General features: G+C 38.0%; 1 protein-coding gene across 13 annotated transcripts in view; it reads right to left on the bottom strand.

Annotated features, from left to right (window-relative positions):
* The window catches only part of PCDH11X (protocadherin 11 X-linked), a 495127-nt gene that overhangs the window by 173883 nt on the left and 302828 nt on the right, over nt 1-18416 (bottom strand). The gene's annotated exons all lie outside the window — the stretch shown is intronic.

The following is an 18416-nucleotide window of genomic DNA, read 5'->3' as shown; positions in this document are numbered from 1 at the left end:
TGTCTTCCTCTGGTTTAGCATTAATATAAAAATATCCCTCTACTGTATTACCACACTATGGGTGTAGCTGAGAAAGGCAGCAATAGCATTTGGTGAAGGTATGGAAGAACATCTGCAGATAAAAGAGACGGTACAAAGAGAAAAAAATTAGGGGGCAGTTGATAACTGTCTTCCAGTACTTTGAGGGGCTGTCATGGAGGAGACTGACTTATTCTCCAAAGCACCTGTGGGCAGGACAAGAAGGAATGGGTGGAAACTTGCTAAAGAGAGATACAATCTAGAAATAAGGAGGAATTTTCTGACAGCGAGAACAGCTTGCTTCCTGGAGTTATGGAAGCTCCATCACTAGAGGTTTTCCAAAACTGAATGGACAACCATTTCACTGGGATGGTGTCAGATCCCCTTGAGCAGGGGGCTGGAGTAGAAGACCTTCAATTCTATGTTCTAAAACTCAGCCCTGGGAAACAAGTAAAGTGTGAGAAAGAGATTTCAAATAACCCTACCTCGATTTTGCATGGAATAAATGAAAATAGAAGAAGGAAACGGAAGATTCTGTTCTTAATATTCCTTCCAACAATAGAGTTCCCATAGTCCTTGTAGGATCTATTTCCTGACCTAACCTATCTTGGAAGACTGACATTGGGGGAAAACAAGAAGTTCTTCTTTTTTTAAAAAAAAATTAAAATCACTAGGACAAAAGCTCTTCCACCAAGAGGTCTTGAATTTGGCACACTTTCTTCCTTCTGAGAGCGCTACCATGCTTGAAAATGTCATCTAATTTTGCATATCCTTGATAGCCAGGCATGTATGGGTGTGCGTGCTCATGAGATAGGAAAAGTGAGAGAGGAATAGAAAAGAGTGAACTTGTACTGTATGATTGGTTGCTCGGGAAAGTTTGATCCAAAACAAATGCACAACGGAAATTTGTAGCCCTGTCTGGTATTCTTCAACACAGATGCACTTTTGGTATTAAAGACACCACCAGGGAATCTGCAGTGAAAATAATATCATTCTCCGTCAGATAAACTAGCAACAACAATAATAGAGGGTTGCTGTATAGTTCAATACACAATAAATATATAGTTTGAATACCTCTGTTGGACCCTGCACAGGAAAAGTTTCAGACACCATGGGGTGATGTGTTCAACGAGGCATTGATCGAAAAGGCTGAGCACCACATCGGCATTTTGCTCTCCTGTTTCTTAGATTTCGAAATTATCAAATCCAAGGCAGGAAGAGAATAATGAATAGGGGAGCAAAAAACTTTGGTGGGTTCTTCCTTTAAAGAAGGTGTCTTGAGAACAAACAACTGCAGGAATGCCAGCATTGCACCAACTGTTCAAATTAGAAAAGCAGGACCTCACAAATCATTTTGTGATAGGGCTGTACTCTTCTAGAACCATCAGCTATTTGTTAATAAAAGATGTTACTTAAAAAATAGAAGAAGTAATTCAGCCCTTTACATTTTGCCCAAAGCTTTCCAATGACCTTGTTTAAAGTGCAGGATTCTGATTTGAATTTGCCATTCTGATCAAAACGAGCATATGGCAGCTAGCATTGTCAATAATGAGAATGTTTTTTTTTCCTTGTTCTGGAAACCCTGGTCCCACTATGCTAGTGCCTGTAATTTCATGATTCATATATTTGCAAAGGCATGCAGAGTTTTCATTCCCTTCCTTAGATAGAATTATGAGTTAATGAAGTCATATTCCTGAAACATATTTCCTTGTTTTATTTTATTTTATTTATCATGAATCTTATTGCAAGACTTCAGGAAAATATCTGTTTTTACAGCTCTGTCAACATCTGCACACCTCTATAAGTACAGCAATTAATTGAGATGCTAACTGTTATTTTTCTAATCTTGTGCCTAGCAGATATTAGCTAATGTTCTGGAAACTCAAATCTCACAATATTTTGAGGACAGTGAGATGGGGAAGATAGCTTAGGTTGAGATAAAGAGTTAAACATGAGCCACAATAGGTAATTTTTCTAACTTTGAAACGAAACAATGAATGTGTATTCCCTAGCTTTCACTTTTTGTTGTGTTTTGTTTTGTTTGAGGGACATTTCTGCCTAAATGTCTAATGGACAATTCCCAGGCTTATTCACAAACAATTCCTCTGCTAGCTATTGAAGATCCTTCAGGAGCCAAACATTTTTGACCACAAACTTATAAAATGGGCATGTAGAGATGACGCTTCTCCTTCTGTTATGACCCCTTAATTCCACCATCCCCCCCAAAAAAAATATCAAGGGCCCTTGAGCACTTTGAGACTTGATGAACCTTTGGCACACCTCAACTTCTGATTCATCCTTTGAAGTGCTAAAGTGAACCGAGAGGCTGTTAACTCAAGATGTAATTCCAATTCATTCAGATGCAGTTTATGCAGGATCTGTAGCTGATGGAAAGATTAGGGTAAGGCAGTCAGCTGAGAAGCAAAGTAAGGCCCTATCCGCAATCCTCATTACTTTGCTAGGCTCTGTTTGCTCTGCTTTGGCTTTGTAGGATGGTTTTTATGTTTGATTTTGTCCATTGTGTGTGACCGGCATAAAGATGAGGATTTGCTGAAAGAATGGGTCGAGCAGCAGCACCTTGAGGATAGATAATAAAAAGACAACTCCAGACCATACACAGCAGACAAGAGCCAAAAGATGTTAGCTTATTGCATGTAGGATTTTTCCATACTTCATATCTGTGCTGATACTGAGTCAGATAGCACAAACCTTATCTGCACAGAAGAAGACTGGATTCACAAACTGTGGCATGAGGAAGGAAGGAAGGAAGGAAGGAAGGAAGGAAGGAAGGAAGGAAGGAAGGAAGGAAGGAAGGAAGGAAGGAAGGAAGGAAGGAAGGACATGATATAAGCAAACAGTCATAATATTGTAAGATATATTTTAATGCATTCAAATTGGGCATAAAGATAAAATTTAACTTTGCTTTTTTCTTCAGTAATGAGAGTATCTATCTATCTATCTATCTATCTATCTATCTATCTATCTATCTATCTATCTATCTATCTATCTATCTATTTATCTACCTACCTACCTACCTACCTACCTACCTACCTACCTACCTACCTACCTACCTACCTACCTATCTATCTATCTACCTATCTACCTATCTATCTAGATAGCTATCTATCTATCTAGCTAGCTAGCTAGCATACTTATTATTCAGTGAATAGTTTTCATTGTGCCTGTTCTGTGGTCCCACCAGTTCTTGCTTGCAGGCAAATGGCATTTCTTACAGATATTCCCATGCCCCACCATTGCTACTTTGTCATGCCTTTGTTTGTAGTCAGCCTGTGCAATTTTCCTGCACTAGCTAACTAGGTTATTATGGTGGGTTGCTCAATCAGCCAGATATTTAGGCTGAATTTGGTATTTGCTATCAAGTCTTTCCCCAGAGCCTAGGATAGGCAGATGTTGTTGCTTGATATCCTTCTTCAAAGATTCTTTTTTTAAAAAAAAAAAATCTCAGCTTTAGTTTTCATCCTAATTGTTTCTTCATATTCCAGAAGCCTCTTAGACTCACAAACCTATTCTTGGAGTTAAGATCTCATCCACTGTTAGCATAGCAATAGAAATCTGGTAAAAATGTCCAAAGAGCAACATGAACTAATTTTTTTCTTCTATTGAACCAAAAAGATGAAATTGATCTTTCAGGAGAAGAAGGAAGGAAGGACACAGTGTGACACTTGGGGGGGGGGGAAGCAATGTGGTCTAACATATGTTCATTCAAATGCTTGTACATCATCATATTCTACAAAATGCACCAACTGCACCGGTGACAGCTGTTTTGAAGAAGAATGGCTAGAGGCAGACTTTTACATTAGCAGCTCTGAAAACTAGTATTTCAGTTCCCTCTTCACCTAAGCTTGATAGAAGTCACTCTGTAAATTCACCCCAGGCAAATAAGTTGAAATAAGGAACAGTATTCTTTGGAGGAATCCCACTCAGTTCATGTCTTGCCACTTTCTGTTTAGCACTTTGGTGAATATTCTTTTACAAGGGTGGTCATTTGTTTCTGGCTTGGGGGCAACTCCAGTTTCTGACATGAACTAGGGGCAAGAGAGAAGCTACACAAAAAAGGCACTAACCTGGGGTTCAATCAGCCCAATTTAACCATCAAAGAGGAAACTGAGCAAAGACGCCATTGTGCCTCCTCGCCTAAGTGAGGCGAGGAACAATTTTGGCAAAAGGGAAATAGCAAATGCACTCACAGCCCCAAAGGTAGCTATTGAAAGATAGCAACAAACAAACCCCACACATTGCGACTTCTTTTTATTGTAACATGGAAATGTGACCACAAGTTCATGTGCACAAAAAAAGCCTCTTCCCTTTCTTTTCGTTTGTGGTTTTTGCCATTTTAAGCTCACCAGGACACTTAATTGTAAATAATGGGTACAACAAGAGGAAATAAGTTTAGATTCCCAGTAGATATTTTGGACTATTTTGGTACTAAATATATCCAACAACCTGAGAAATGAACAAAACTGAGAGGTTTCACAACACTTTGATATAGCCCAGTCATCTTTTTTTTTTCTCACACTGTATTATTACTGTACTATTAGTGTATACCTACTAATGAGCGTGTTTCACATCGGTCTGTTCCTCAGCAATTTTACCAAAAGACTTCAGACTGTAGCTACCCTTTATGAAGCTTATCAATAATCATGGTGATGGATAATACCCTAATAACCAAAGTTGGTTATTACTATTCCAAAGAGATACTATTATATTATGGAATACAAAAGCATAAATATTTGGGGACGATTTCTCTGAACTGGCCAAAAGAGCTGCAGAAAACCACTCTACTCCAGCCACGAGGTTCAGCATGTTAATTGTTGGGTATTAATTTGCTGTTGATTCTTTTGAAAAAAATAATTAAAATATTTAATAGTTAATATTATGTATTAAAACATCATCATGATCTTTGCTGGTTTGTTTCATTTTGCCTGCATGATCAATACATTTTACTGAGAAAAATAATTGTCTAATTACACTCTGCAGTAGTGTGGGTAGTTACAGAAAAATGTATTTGCAACATTTAGAAAGGAAAACAAATAAATTTGGTCACATTTCCCAGGTTCTGTACTGCAAAAAAAAAAAAAAGTAGTATGATTAGAATACTAAGCTGACATGTGGCAACTGTAATAGCCATAGTGGTCATCAGCCTCATATACTTTCCCCATAATGAGGCAAGCAACATAATCTTGGTAAATGGAGCATGATTGACAAAATCCACATTAAAATAGATATCGGGATATGGGGGGGAACACCACCTTTGCACATAAAGCATTAATTCATCTTTTTTGCTAATTGATCTACATTAAAAATAGTATGAAGGCATGGAAGCACAACTGAACTGCAATATCATGAATGAATGGAGCTATATTAGTTCCATTACTAATTAACCAGTTCCATGGTTAATTCAGATATCCAAAATCTAGGAGGAAAGAAATGGAAGATTTTGGAAAGATTTCTAGAACCTGTCTTGTTTGCCCATCAAAGACATTTATAGGTGAAGACCCAGAATGGAAAAGTTTCTCGCTTGGTGCATATCATTACACACAACATGAAAAGTGCATTCCAATAACACAACTTTTCTCAAGGTTTTCAACAGTTTGGCCTGACCATAACAGGCTTTAAGAAAGAAAGCTGAGTCAAAGGAGGTCTACACTGTTGATATTTTTCTTCTGGCTCACGTCAAGTTGAAATGTTGCTTTCTACAACTAAATGTAGACAGTTGTGCAAGCTTGCAGATTCCTAGCCAGCTAAATGTGGAGGTTAGCTATTTTAGGGGAAATGTGGCTATTTTAGGGGAATAGACTTTCTGAAGTCTGAGCTTCCGAAAGAGGAAGGCCAAAATTGCTTGCCTTGTAAAAAAAAAAAAAAAAGTACTTGCAGTGCTGAATATAATAGTTGGGTTTTTACAAAATAGAAAAAAGAAAAGATCAGGAAATAATCTCCTATTTCCCCTTTAAGTAAATGTGCATTTTGGTATTCGACTGTAAATAGACTATAAGTGGCCTATTCAAGAATGAAGGGCAAAAGCACTATTGCCAAAGTCCAGAAAAGCAACAATATTGATAATGAACATTTCAGAACAATCTTTTGTGGTTTGCTTTAAATTCATTTATATCTATTTAATGTAGAGGTCTGTTAAATCTGCATTCATGCAAGACAAGTTGCAGAAATGGGGGTGGGGAAAGGAGTAAGAAATAAAATGCCTGCATATTCTACTTGAATTGTTTAATTGGTGTCAGAGACAGAACTGATGCACAAAGTTGGCTCCCCATCATTGAGATATCATTCTTTCTTTAGCATACTCTGGGGGTGTGAGTGTGTGTGTGTGTGTGTGTGTGTGTGTGCGTGCATATTGCCCTATAGCAGGGGTGTCAAACTGCCAGCCCCATTGCCAGCAATGGCAAAACCGTCCCAATATGTTGCGCAACGTCACGTAAGGTCGTGAGTTTGACATGTCTGCCTTATAGCTTGATGAAAACCATTCCCAACAGCTTTGGGGTATTCTAGGTACATGCACAGGCATTTTGAGTCAGGAAGCAATAATGTAAATAGGAGGAGGGTCAAGAGCAAAAGAATGAGACTGGCAACATGTACCACAGGAGAAACTGCACAGAAGATAGATTCCAGCAAGCAAAGGGCTAGATATTACATTGCAAAGACTTCCCCATTGCTTCATCCCTTCATGGCTTCAACTTACAAACATTTTGCTGTCACAGCTAAATGGTAAACAAACCCTAAAATGGTCCATTTTTATTAATGAAATGGATAATAACCTAAGTATTATAGAAGATTCTGAAATGATATTGTCAGCAGTATCTGTTTGGTTCTCTCTCTCTCTCTCTCTCTCTCTCTCTCTCTCTCTCTCTCTCTTTTCTTTTTGACACAGGACGCAAACTTAACAAATAAACAAATCTGAGTTGGAAAATTACATCCAAGCGTCTGCAAGAGCTCACTTCAATATCAAAGATGAATTTTAAATGAAGGTATCACATATACAAATCTCTCTCTTTCTCTTTCATCCCTCTGTCTACCAGAATTGTGTGATCTGTTCCTAAGATCACTCTGAATTATGATGAGCTTGATGGGTGTAAATTTAATAAATAATCAAAATAAAGTAGACCTACTGTTCAAAGCATAGAGACACTAGTTATTTTGAAGTCTTGCTGTGGCGACTAGGAGGACTTCACATGAAGAGAAGATATTTCAACTGGGGATGGTGTGCTGAACAGAAGCCAAACCACTGCATCAGTAGCCAGTCTGCCAGAATTGTCTTCTGTGAATGCACATATCTGCTCAGCTTACATTACAGTTCCTCAGAGGACTTGCAGTAAGCTTTTAAAAAGATGAAACATCTGACTTGCTTCATCCATGAGGGAGCACAGGATTCCGATAACTATTTTGTTTGTTTTTTGAAGTGCAGCTGAATGTAAAGTCCTAGACAATTGTACACATACACATCTCTTCAGAAATGTTTTGTTTTTTGTAATGTTCTTTCAAAACCCTTTCCATGAGATACCATAATCAAATGTTATTTATTGCCACTCAAAAAACTTGATGCTATCTGAAAGAACTCATCTTATTCCTAATTCACCCAAACTTACTTTTTGTAGTATCTTCCTTGACAAAAACCTACCGCAATTCTAAACAGATCCTTATTTTTCATGATATCCGAATTGCCATAATATATGTATTAGACTGACTAAATAAATATCTTCTACCTATTGAAAGATACAATAGATGTTGGGTACATCCGTGTCCCCAGGGCACTTTGGACTATGAAGAGTCCATAACGGTACATTATAAAGGTCAACACTTGTAGAAAAACGCAAAAACTGTTGGATAAGTATCCCCAAAGCACACTGGACTATGAAAGTAAATTCAAATTCACAATGGCTGCATTTCTTCCTAATACCATGGACAGATCATTTTTTGTCTCTGAAACACTAGTCAGTTAATGCAGGGGTCCTCAACCTTGGCAACTGTAAGACTTGTGGACTTCAACTCCCAGAATTCTTCAGCCAGCAAAGCTCTGCTGGCTGAGGAATTCTGGGAGTTGAAGTCCACAAGTCTTAAAGTTACCAAGATTGAGGACCCCTGAGTTAATGCACTGAGTGGAGTTCACTTGAACTGATCCACGTACAGTTTGGTTATGCAGTATCTCCATCTGCATCATTGGATATGCAGTATCATTATTATCATATATTCATATTGCAATTATCATGGCATATCTTGTGCAAAGTTATTGTTTTTTTTTTCCCCAAAGGGAGTATGAGACAGCCTTTGTCTGGGATGGAATAAGGTCTCCTGCCTTGGGCAGAGGGTTAGACTAGAAGACCTTTAAGGTCCCTTCAAGGCCCTATGATTCTACGGTTAGTGATAATGGTGATGAATATAGTTAGAGAAAGTAATAGAGAAATGCCGCCCTCTTATTTCAATTTCATCCTGTTTCTGTATGTCTGACCTTTTAAATCTATATGAAAAAAACATACTTTCCAGCCAAAGACACTCACCAAATATATGCAAGCTAAGATCCCAATCATGTTATGGTCCCAGATATGCATACTGGTATAATCACTTCTCCAATAAACATGCATTTCTGTAAACATTTGTTTGGTCGAAAAACTACATTGACAAATTCCATCCTCCCCAAAAAAGTCCACTTATCTGGGGATAATTGCATTTGCATATAGATTCGGCTAACAAAATGTAGACCACTTTTCATTAAAAGGTTAATTTATTTCTCCCCAACCTTTGGCTGAGATGAAAATCTGTTCCCGTGCCTTTCTGATTTTTCATTTTTAGTATTTGCCCAGAGCTAATTTTTATTGCAAGAGATTCTATTTGATTTTAGTGTTGCCTGCATAACCATCCAGCATTTCCCACACAGTCTACACGTCAGAGGCACAAATCACGGAGACAATGTCGTTCTCCTCTGCAGAAAATGTAAAAAAAAAAAAAAAAAATGTAACTCCATCACAAACAATCCACTCCTATCATCAGAAAAGTTGATCCATAATCACCAATTATAGAAAGAGACAATGGATTGGGCTTCGTACTCTCGGCTGTGTTTTCTGTTCTCCCTCTCAGACGTATTTAATAATACCGAAAAACCACATCTGAGCTTAAGGCCAAAGTGCTCACATTTAAATCCACTCAAGCCACTGATGGATAGGGAAGAAAAGGAATTCACAGCAAAGTGTTTTCCTTTAAATAACTACACACGGCCTGTTTTTGTTTGGTTTTGCCCACTTAAGTAGACTTTAAAGTTGGCATTTCAAGGCCCATACCCAAAAAGAGCTCACCGCTGCCTTTCATTTTTTCTAAAGCTAAACATTTCTGGCTAAGTTTTATAGGAAAGAAAAGCAAAGTTAAGGCAACCCTCCTCCCTTACCCTTAACATTTATATTTTATTTATAACACCCCTATGATATACTTTCCAAGCCTGTTTAAGACATACAGTAGGTTCAAGTAGATTATACTTTCCATTTAATGGCCAGCTTTCCATGCATCTCTAGGGATATAGTCTCCAATATTTCTATTAAAAGACAGCAGATACTCTGAAATTGGAGCTCCCACAGGAAAAAAAGAATATAGCTAGCACAATTGCCAAAGCGGGATCTAAAAAGCTCTGTTCTAATATCATTAAGTCTATGTCACCCGAAGGCAAAAATGATTAGAAACACTGAGGTTCTCATAGGCCAGTGTTTCCAAAACTTGACAATTTTAAGGCATGAGGACTTCAACTCCCAGAATTCCACAGCCAGCAACGCTGGCTGTGGAATTCTGGGAGTTGAAGTCCACATGCCTTAAAATTGTCAAGTTTGGGAAACACTGTTGTAGGCACATCTATGTGTGAATGTCCCTTCTCAAAAATGTAAATTACCGTGTTTCCCTTATATTAATTTTTGCTCCAAAAAAAAAAAAAAAAACCACATTAGGTCTTATTTTCAGGGAAATATGGTACTAAATGCACCCATCTGGCTGACGATCTTAACTGGGGCTTCAGGACATCCTGAAGACACTTGATGTTTAAGCTATGATATGGGTTCTCAACCAAATGCATTTTTAATACAGATTTAGGTGAAGGACCAAAGCAGACTCTTGAATCTATGCTTTATTAGGTAGGGATCCAGGTTTCTAGATTTACTCTTCATCCTCTAAAATAGAATTGATAGGAAATAATGCAAAAATCTAAGACCCTGGAGATGTTCTACAAGTAGGGACAAATAATATTGGGCCAACATGTACAAATGATCTAATCTCATCATTATTTGTAAGATACCTTCCTGTCTATGGAGATTCTCAGTTATCCAGACATCATGGTTGTCCCAAAGGTGCTTTTTTTAGGAGGGAACTGGACTTTCTTGTGTTTCTTTTGAAGACGTTTCACTTCTCATCCAAGAAGCTTCTTCAGCTCTGACTAGATGGTGGGGAGCGGAAGGATTTATATTGCTTGCAGTCCAGTTTCCTACTGAAAAAAGCACCTTTGGAAGATACCTTCCTCTTTTTCTATGAGCAGTCTACTGTGGATAAAGTCAATATTTTTATTCTCTTCAGATTGGTTAAATGCTATTATGGTCTTGATCAGAAATCTAATATAATAAAATTGGATATATATTAAAATAGTCAACGTTTTTCTATAAGTAAGGAAGGTTATCACTAGAGATGGCCATTCTGTTCCATGCTTGTGACCCTCTAACTAACTTGAAGAAAGCCATGTGGCTAAGTAGCAAAATTCTGCTGTGGAACAGGTGACTTTAGCATCTCTCTCAGCAGTAATATAAGTCATGTAAAAACGTTGAGTACAACTGGAAAGACATTTTTAGCAGTAACCAAGGACGTCACCCTCATCTCAAATCAGAAATAAAAGGGACAACCTAAGAAAGGAAAAGCAAAGAAAACTCTGTGGTTTGAACTGCACCTGATCCATACGGTCCATTGTGTTAACAGGACTTTGGAGGAAATTGAGCTTAACACACTGCTTGACTGCAACGGCTTCGATATACATAACTGAAGACTAAACCCGTCTATGCTGCAATCAATAGTGATGAGACATTGTGCCTTGCAGAGGGACAGGCCTCTGCATCAGCATGGCAAAAAAGAAAGCAAGAAAGAAAGAAGGAAGGAAGGAAGGAAGGAAGGAAGGAAGGAAGGAAGGAAGGAAGGAAGGAAGGAAGGAAGGAAGGAAGAAGGCTGAGTCAATTGGTCTTCTTCAGCCCTTGGATTTCATGGAACTGAGAAGCCACAGAGATACTGCACGTGATCTGCTCTGATCTACCAGGTTGAACTGAGATACCCTGGTGATTCCTGGAGGCACATTGAAGAGGTGCTGAAATCAAAAGGGAATTCGATTATTCCACATACAGCCTTCTTTTTAGTCACATTCAGGCTTTCATACTCAGTACCAAAAGAACTGCCAGAGATATTAGGATAAAAAGTCAGTACATGAATCTAGCAAGTTGGAAAGCCACATTTTTCCCCCATTTTTTTAAAAAAATGCTATTATGTGCAGTATAGAAGATAGCCTTGGTGCTCTATATGTATAACTCAGTGGAATGTTGGGATTTGTCAAGCATCCGTAGTAAAGTAATGCTGATTTTTTTTAATGCAACAAAGGTTACAAAGGACATAAAACTCTATCTATGCTAGCATTTTTATTTACACTATTTAATCAATTTATAAGCTGCTTCAGTCTCATAGTAACTCTAGACAACAACTTGAGAATACCTAAAATATGATGGCTTCTTTCACTGATTGCCAAGAAGTTAATTTTCTAATAGAATATGGTGGCTCTGCCTTAATTAATAGCAATATAGCATCTATTTCATGCAAAACCCCTGATTCAATTCATGAAGTTGACGCTTATCCTCTTTCCCAAGTGAAGGTTATAAGATACATGCATAAGCCCCCTTGGAAAAAAAAAATATTCACAGTAAGACTATATTTAAACCAAATAAACTTTCATAATTCTCTTTCAGTGAACACTGGGAATATTACTTTAGGGAACTAGCTGAAATCTCTCTCAATTACTGCAGTGTAAAAATGAGATGTGGAAAGATAAACCAACCCATTTCCGTCCTGTTAATGCATGGCAATTAAGCATGATGTAAAAACATCCCATTAAGATAATCAGTATAAACGTCATTGGAAGTATATCTATATATATATATCAATTTGGACCAATGTTCTAAGTCTCTGGGGAGGGGGTTGAGAGGGAGGGGGGAAGGAGATGATGAGGTTGGTTATGGTGATGATCTTTCAGGCTAAATGCAGCCACAGTCATACCTTTACACCCAAGATCTACATCTCAATTGTGTACAGTCACAGCTTCTTAATCTCTCTTAATAGCTCTGGGTCCCTAATGTCACATATTTCTTTCACCAGCTACAGCCGCAAGATCCTTCTTCTCTACCCAGATGTTTTTTTCCAGATCCTCCTGAGGAATTCCACTTGTCTTAATTATTGGCTTTTACAGATTTCTACAAGAAAAAACACAGGGATAATCTAAAGATATACAGACTTAATTTGCTTCTTTGTCCACTCCCTTACCATACTTATGAGAGTCTATCTTTTCTTTCTCCCAACATTCCCCAATGTTTGCCATTTTCAAAAGCACCGGAAGGCAATACAAGAAGCAACGGATGGAAACTAACCAAGGAGAGAAGCAACCTAGAACTAAGGAGAAATTTCCTGACAGAACAATTAACCAGTGGAACAACCTGCCTCCAGAACTTGTGAATATCCAACACTGGAAGGTTTTAAGAAGAGACTGGATAACCATTATAGGGTTTCCTGCCTGAACAGGGGGTTGGACTAGAAGACCTCCAAGGTCCCTTCCAACTTTATTATTCTATGTTCTAAAGGTCTCCCAGCCTTGAAGCAGATGCCAAAATTGCTTTCTTTGTTCTCTAAAGCAGAGGTCCTCAACCTTTTGGGCACCACAGACCAGTTCTGTGGAGAAAGGTTTTTCCACGACTGGAGAGTGTGTGGTTTTGTGTGCTGCCTGCATCCCATAGGTGGGACTTTGTTTGTTTGTGTGGACCAATTATTGTCATGCCGCTGTCTGGTACTGGCATTCTTCTCTATTTGCATCACCATAACCTTTATCCAATACTTCTCATCAGAACCTCATGTTTTTCTTCTCCAATAGTATGTTTCATTTATAAAAGTTGTGTCTTTACCACTTGGCTGTTGTATTCTTAGGTAATACTTTGTGGTTGCAGAATATTTTATTTCAACCCAACTTTAGGTATTTTGCTTTTTTTTTTAAAGAAAAAAATATCTTCTGGGTCAATAAACAATTTTTCCAGTGGAAGGGGGAAAAGGATGATAACTTAAAAGGCATTTATAAGGGTATGAGCAACAATTTTCTTACAACAATAAGGCACACTTACAGTTAAAGCTAAAATTAAAAAAAACAATAAAGAAAAATAAACACTGCCAGGTTTCCTCTTTTTCCCCATAGAAATTATACACGTAATTGTTTAAACAACAACTGAGAAACCATCAGCAAGAAATTGCACAGACCAGCAAGTGTATTTCTGGCGCAGGGTTAGCAATAAAATCAAATTTACAGTTCCTGACATGTCCAAGTCTTGACACACAAATAACTTGTATTAAAATCTTTGTGTGTTCTTATCCAACTCATCTGAGGCCAAGAATGACACCCAGAGATAATGCAAAATAAGCTTAGTCGAGGATGAGTCATAATATCAACATTATTGTGAACATCCAGAAAAGAAAATGTAAAATATCTGTTTGAATTTATGGGGAAGTGGAAGATTCATATAACAGTCTAGAAAATGGGAGATTGGGAGCGCTAGTCCTGCCTTGGGCAAAAAGCCAGCTGGGTGACCTTGGACCAACCATTTTCTTCTAAGAAGGAAGCCTAGCCACTTTCTCTTAAGAAGAATGAGGCGGCAAACCAATTCTGAAAAACCTCGCCAAGAAAAATGAGGGACTTTTCCAGAGAGAGTCTGAGAATCAAACAAAATTGAACAGAAGAAAAACAAAAACATAATTACAAAACACTACTGAGAAGGAGAGCAGAAACACATGCTCAGAGAAGAGAAACATACAGGTTGTATCTTTCATCATAGATAGCACAGAATGCAACATTGGCATGATTATTGCACACAAATGTCAAAGGACATTTTTTTCCCCAAGAGCATGGTTCATGCAAATCATAAAAGCGATGTTCTCCCTTATTGGAGATGAATCAGATAACTGCTACAGTGCTTGACTTATCTCGACAAAGCACATTCTGAGTACTAAGAATGGTATGTTATACAGTCACCAATAAGTTGTCTGAAATGTAATCAGGACAGATGGGTTCAATGTAGGAGATCTTTTCAGAATGTTGTCCTTATAGATGGACATTTCAATTGGAGCAGAATGAAAGAGAATGTGGCACACCTTTAACAAGACATGCAAAAATGACCAGGTAGCAGGCTATTCTAAAAAGAAGACATGGTTGAAATATTACCAGCATAATGTGGTAGTTAACTCTGCCCACTACCTGGAGTTTCATCATGACCAGCTCAAGGTTGATTTAGCCTTCCATTCTTCCAAGGTTGGTAAAATGAAGGCCCGGATTGTAGGGGCAATGTGCTAACTCTGTAAACCGCTTAGAGAAGGCTGTAAAACACTGTAAAGCGGTATATACACCTAAGTGCTATTGCTAATTTTTTTTAAAAAAATCCTTCTGTAAACACATTTAGGTTAATGCAGGTTAATTCTTAATAGGGTATGCTATGGTAAAATTCTAACACCGAGTATTAGAGTATTAGTATCCGATCATAATGTTAATACTAATAATATAGCTCTTCTTATAAGTGAACAGGTCATTCATTTCTACTGAGCAGCTCTTTTACCATTTATGCTGTATAATCTCATTTGGCTTTCAGAATGGTAGATCTACAGATGCTATATAGTTACTAGTGGGTGTGCAGTAACGATGGAGGGATGACATCGTTCTTTGGGTGGATTTGTTAGCGTTGTTCCTTTCATCTCTTAACCTGTAATAGACGGTTTTCTTAGATATCTTTTTAAAGATGGTTATTTTATGCACTGATAAATTTTAAATGTGTCAATAGAGATTTGGGATAAATGGGCATAGGCTAATTTACTTGTGTTAGTTTTGAAGTCGAATTTTGTTCTTTTCCCTAAAGACTAGCTCAATCTTCAAGAGGACATTTTCTGATTGGCCTCCATGAAATGGCAAAAGACAAATGGGTCAGTATGAGAACTGGGAGAGAAACATAGATTACACATCCCTTTGGTCCAATACCATCTAAGAGATGTCTCCATATGTGGCATACTTGCCTGTTACCCATGATTCTTCAAACACATGTGTTTGTTATATACATAAGAAATAGAAGACAGTTTAAACGAAATATGGTTTTTTTCGTGTTACAGAGGGCAAATATCGCTCTGTATAGGAGCCTGACTTGTTCTGATTTCATGCAATACACTGAGTTGGGTTTACTAAAGGTATCAAACATTTACAAGTCTCTAGAGACTCAGAGATTTAATGGATGACATTTAACATTAAATCAGTGGTGTAAAGAAAGAGGTTCTTTCTCCAGGTCTTATGAGATATGGGCTGAGACTCCTTTATCACACAGCCTCTTAATTGTAGCACATTTCAAAATGATTAGGTCTATGGATAGCAACAGGACTTTATGAGGGCCAGGGACCTCTGTGATGAATAGGAATTTTTTCCTAATTCCTTTGGATGCAACAGCCTGGAGTTGTAACTGAGAGACAGACCCCAATTATTAAGTGATTAATGGAATAGTAATTGCCACCCTTTTGTATGCATTTATCACCTGGTTCAGTATTAATCATTGGAGGCACTATGAAAAAAAAATATTTTCCCACTGAAGAATTTTACATGGTTGGGAGGAAAGGCATCAAAGAGACAGATTATTAACAGAGAAGTTAGCTTTGGATAAAGAACAAAATGTGCTCCAAGCTTCCCTTCTGGGTCATCTTGTTCCTATCAGAAACAAAAAAGTAGCATTTTTTAAAAGATAAATCTTTAACAAAATAAATTAGCAATATATGTCTTCATTAAGCACTTTCATGCCTTTAATAAAAGAGCACAAATGAGAAAAATAAGTTAATAATAAAAGACTGATATAGTTGACACTGCCGATTGATAACGATGATGATTTATACCAACCAGATCCTCTATCATTATATTTCTTTGGAACTGCTTGCCCAAGATGTGTTGGACTTTAACATCGACCACTGAAAAGTGGCATGGGAAAGAAATTTAAATAGCAAAAAATTTACCTAGCAAAAAATCTTCCAAGTATCTAGTTCGGGTGGTAACAGAACTTGAAAACTGAAAAAGGTCACAGAAACACAGGCACTGTGGGAGGTTGGGGGGGGGCTATTTGTGTGTATGTCTTTATTTTTAAAAAAGCACAAAAATTGTTTGTTCTCAATTACAATTATGTCCTGGTTATTCTTATTAAGAGACCAGGGACATCCTCTACTAACTATCTTCTTGGACCAAAGGCAGAGGAGAGGAAGGGGGAGAAAGAGAAAGAGAGAGAAAGAGAAAAGGAGAGAGAGAGAGAGAGAGAGAGAGAGAGAGAGAGATCTATGTTGAAATGGATAAATCCGATAAGTATTAAAAATGTGGTTGACTGACTCCTCCCTTACAAAATATTTATACACTTCAATAAAGAAAAATAAGAATTAATTTGTCAGAGGAAAGCTACAGACTAAAATGACATAATCATAAGCAGCAAAAAAAAAAAAAAAAAACCCTAATCCACATCTGGGTAAACAATAAAACAGGTGCATAATTTAGGAATTTAAAAACCACAGCACACTTTTTTAAAAAAAAAATCTAGTTTCTTTTTTCTTTCGTTTGCAATACAAGTCGTACTTTGCGTTGCCTACTTTCTAACAGTGTTTTCCACATCATATGCTCGGCAACACCCCTTTTCTAAGCTAATAGATCTTACAAGCACGGAAAACGTTAACCATTTCACATGGGTCAGTGCCCTATGAATGCACCATTTAGCTTATTTGTAAGGATATAAAGCATATATATATATTTGTTTTCTAAGGTTTTCGCGGGTATTTGTATGTAGGTCTTTGGTTGTTCGGGTTTTCTCCTGCGTAAAATTGGAAGTGTCTTGGCGACGTTTCGACGAAGTCTCATTCGTCATCTTCAGGCTGGTGTTTTCAGCTTTGTGCTTTGAGCAGCAATGTGTGGTCTTAGCTGTTTCTTCCTTTTAACTGCCAGTGGGGGTATGAACTGATTGGGTGAGAGCTTGGTTGTGTTCTGATTGGGTGGAGGTGTGTTCTGAATGGTTAGGGGCTTGGCTGTGCTCTGATTGGCTGGGGGAGTGTTCTGTTTGGTTGTGCTCAGGTTAGTCTGAGTTGCAGAGGGGTTTAAGATTTTGGGCTGCCTTGCTATTTTTTGGCTTCGCATTCGTGGTTGTGCCTCCTCTTCATGGAGGGTGTCAGTTTGCTTCATGTATGGATTGGAGGGGTTTAAAGTGGCTAATAATGCAGCTGTGGTCTGGCTTCTGGTTTGTGGTCGTGCCTCGTCATCGGTGTGGCTTTGGGTTTGTTTTTTGCGTGGATGTGTGGTGGTGACATCCTGGTGGTTTTTGTGTGGTTTTTGTGAGTGTGGGTCTGGTATCATTTTTTGTGTTAGGGAGTCGTTTGTCAATAAGGGCGGGTTTCCAAATGGCTGGTAGGCGGGAGGTATCATCTCGCTTGTTCATGCTGTGTGGGTGTGGCTGAGGAATTCTGGGAGTTGAAGTCCACAAGTCATAAAAGGGCCAAGTCTGAAGACCCCTGTTCTAAGCTAAATCTAAACTCCTGATAGTGTGTTCAGTTTACAGTAAGTTCTACTAGCATCAGAAATAAATAAATATCTCTAGTGCTTAAATAAAGATATATGTTTTTCTCCTTTCATTTCTGCATCAGCTTAACAGTTTCCTTTTTGATAGCTTGCACAGAAATAGGTGCCTATTTTAAGGGATACTTTTCTTAGCATGGACCTTTTTTTTTTTTACAGCGAGGAAGGTAAGACCCAAGAAGAAGGCTGAAATTATCACTAACTTGCTCTCCTCGACTATATTTGGGAATAAGAGAAGATAAAATTGGAGGGGAAATTGGGAAGCTCCAGTTTTAGTTCCCGGTAAGAAAGATTGGGACCAAACTCAACAGAATACAGAAGTCATACATCACCGCTAAGTATGCTTCTCAGGTCCCAGGGATTCATTGGCAGACCATTCATTGCCTCTGAAGGTAGAAAGATGAAACACTGTACTGCAGGGAAGATCATTATTTTAAAATTACATCTGATGCTCTTATTACAAAAGTATATGATTTAAAACCATGAGAGAAGG

The sequence above is a fragment of the Crotalus tigris genome, unplaced genomic scaffold (assembly GCF_016545835.1).
Source record: "Crotalus tigris isolate CLP2741 ecotype Arizona unplaced genomic scaffold, ASM1654583v1 scf7180000017622.5263843, whole genome shotgun sequence".
Lineage (NCBI taxonomy): Eukaryota > Metazoa > Chordata > Lepidosauria > Squamata > Viperidae > Crotalus > Crotalus tigris.
The sequence above is the reverse complement of the archived record's forward strand: the minus strand, read 5'-3'. Positions and strand labels throughout refer to the sequence as shown.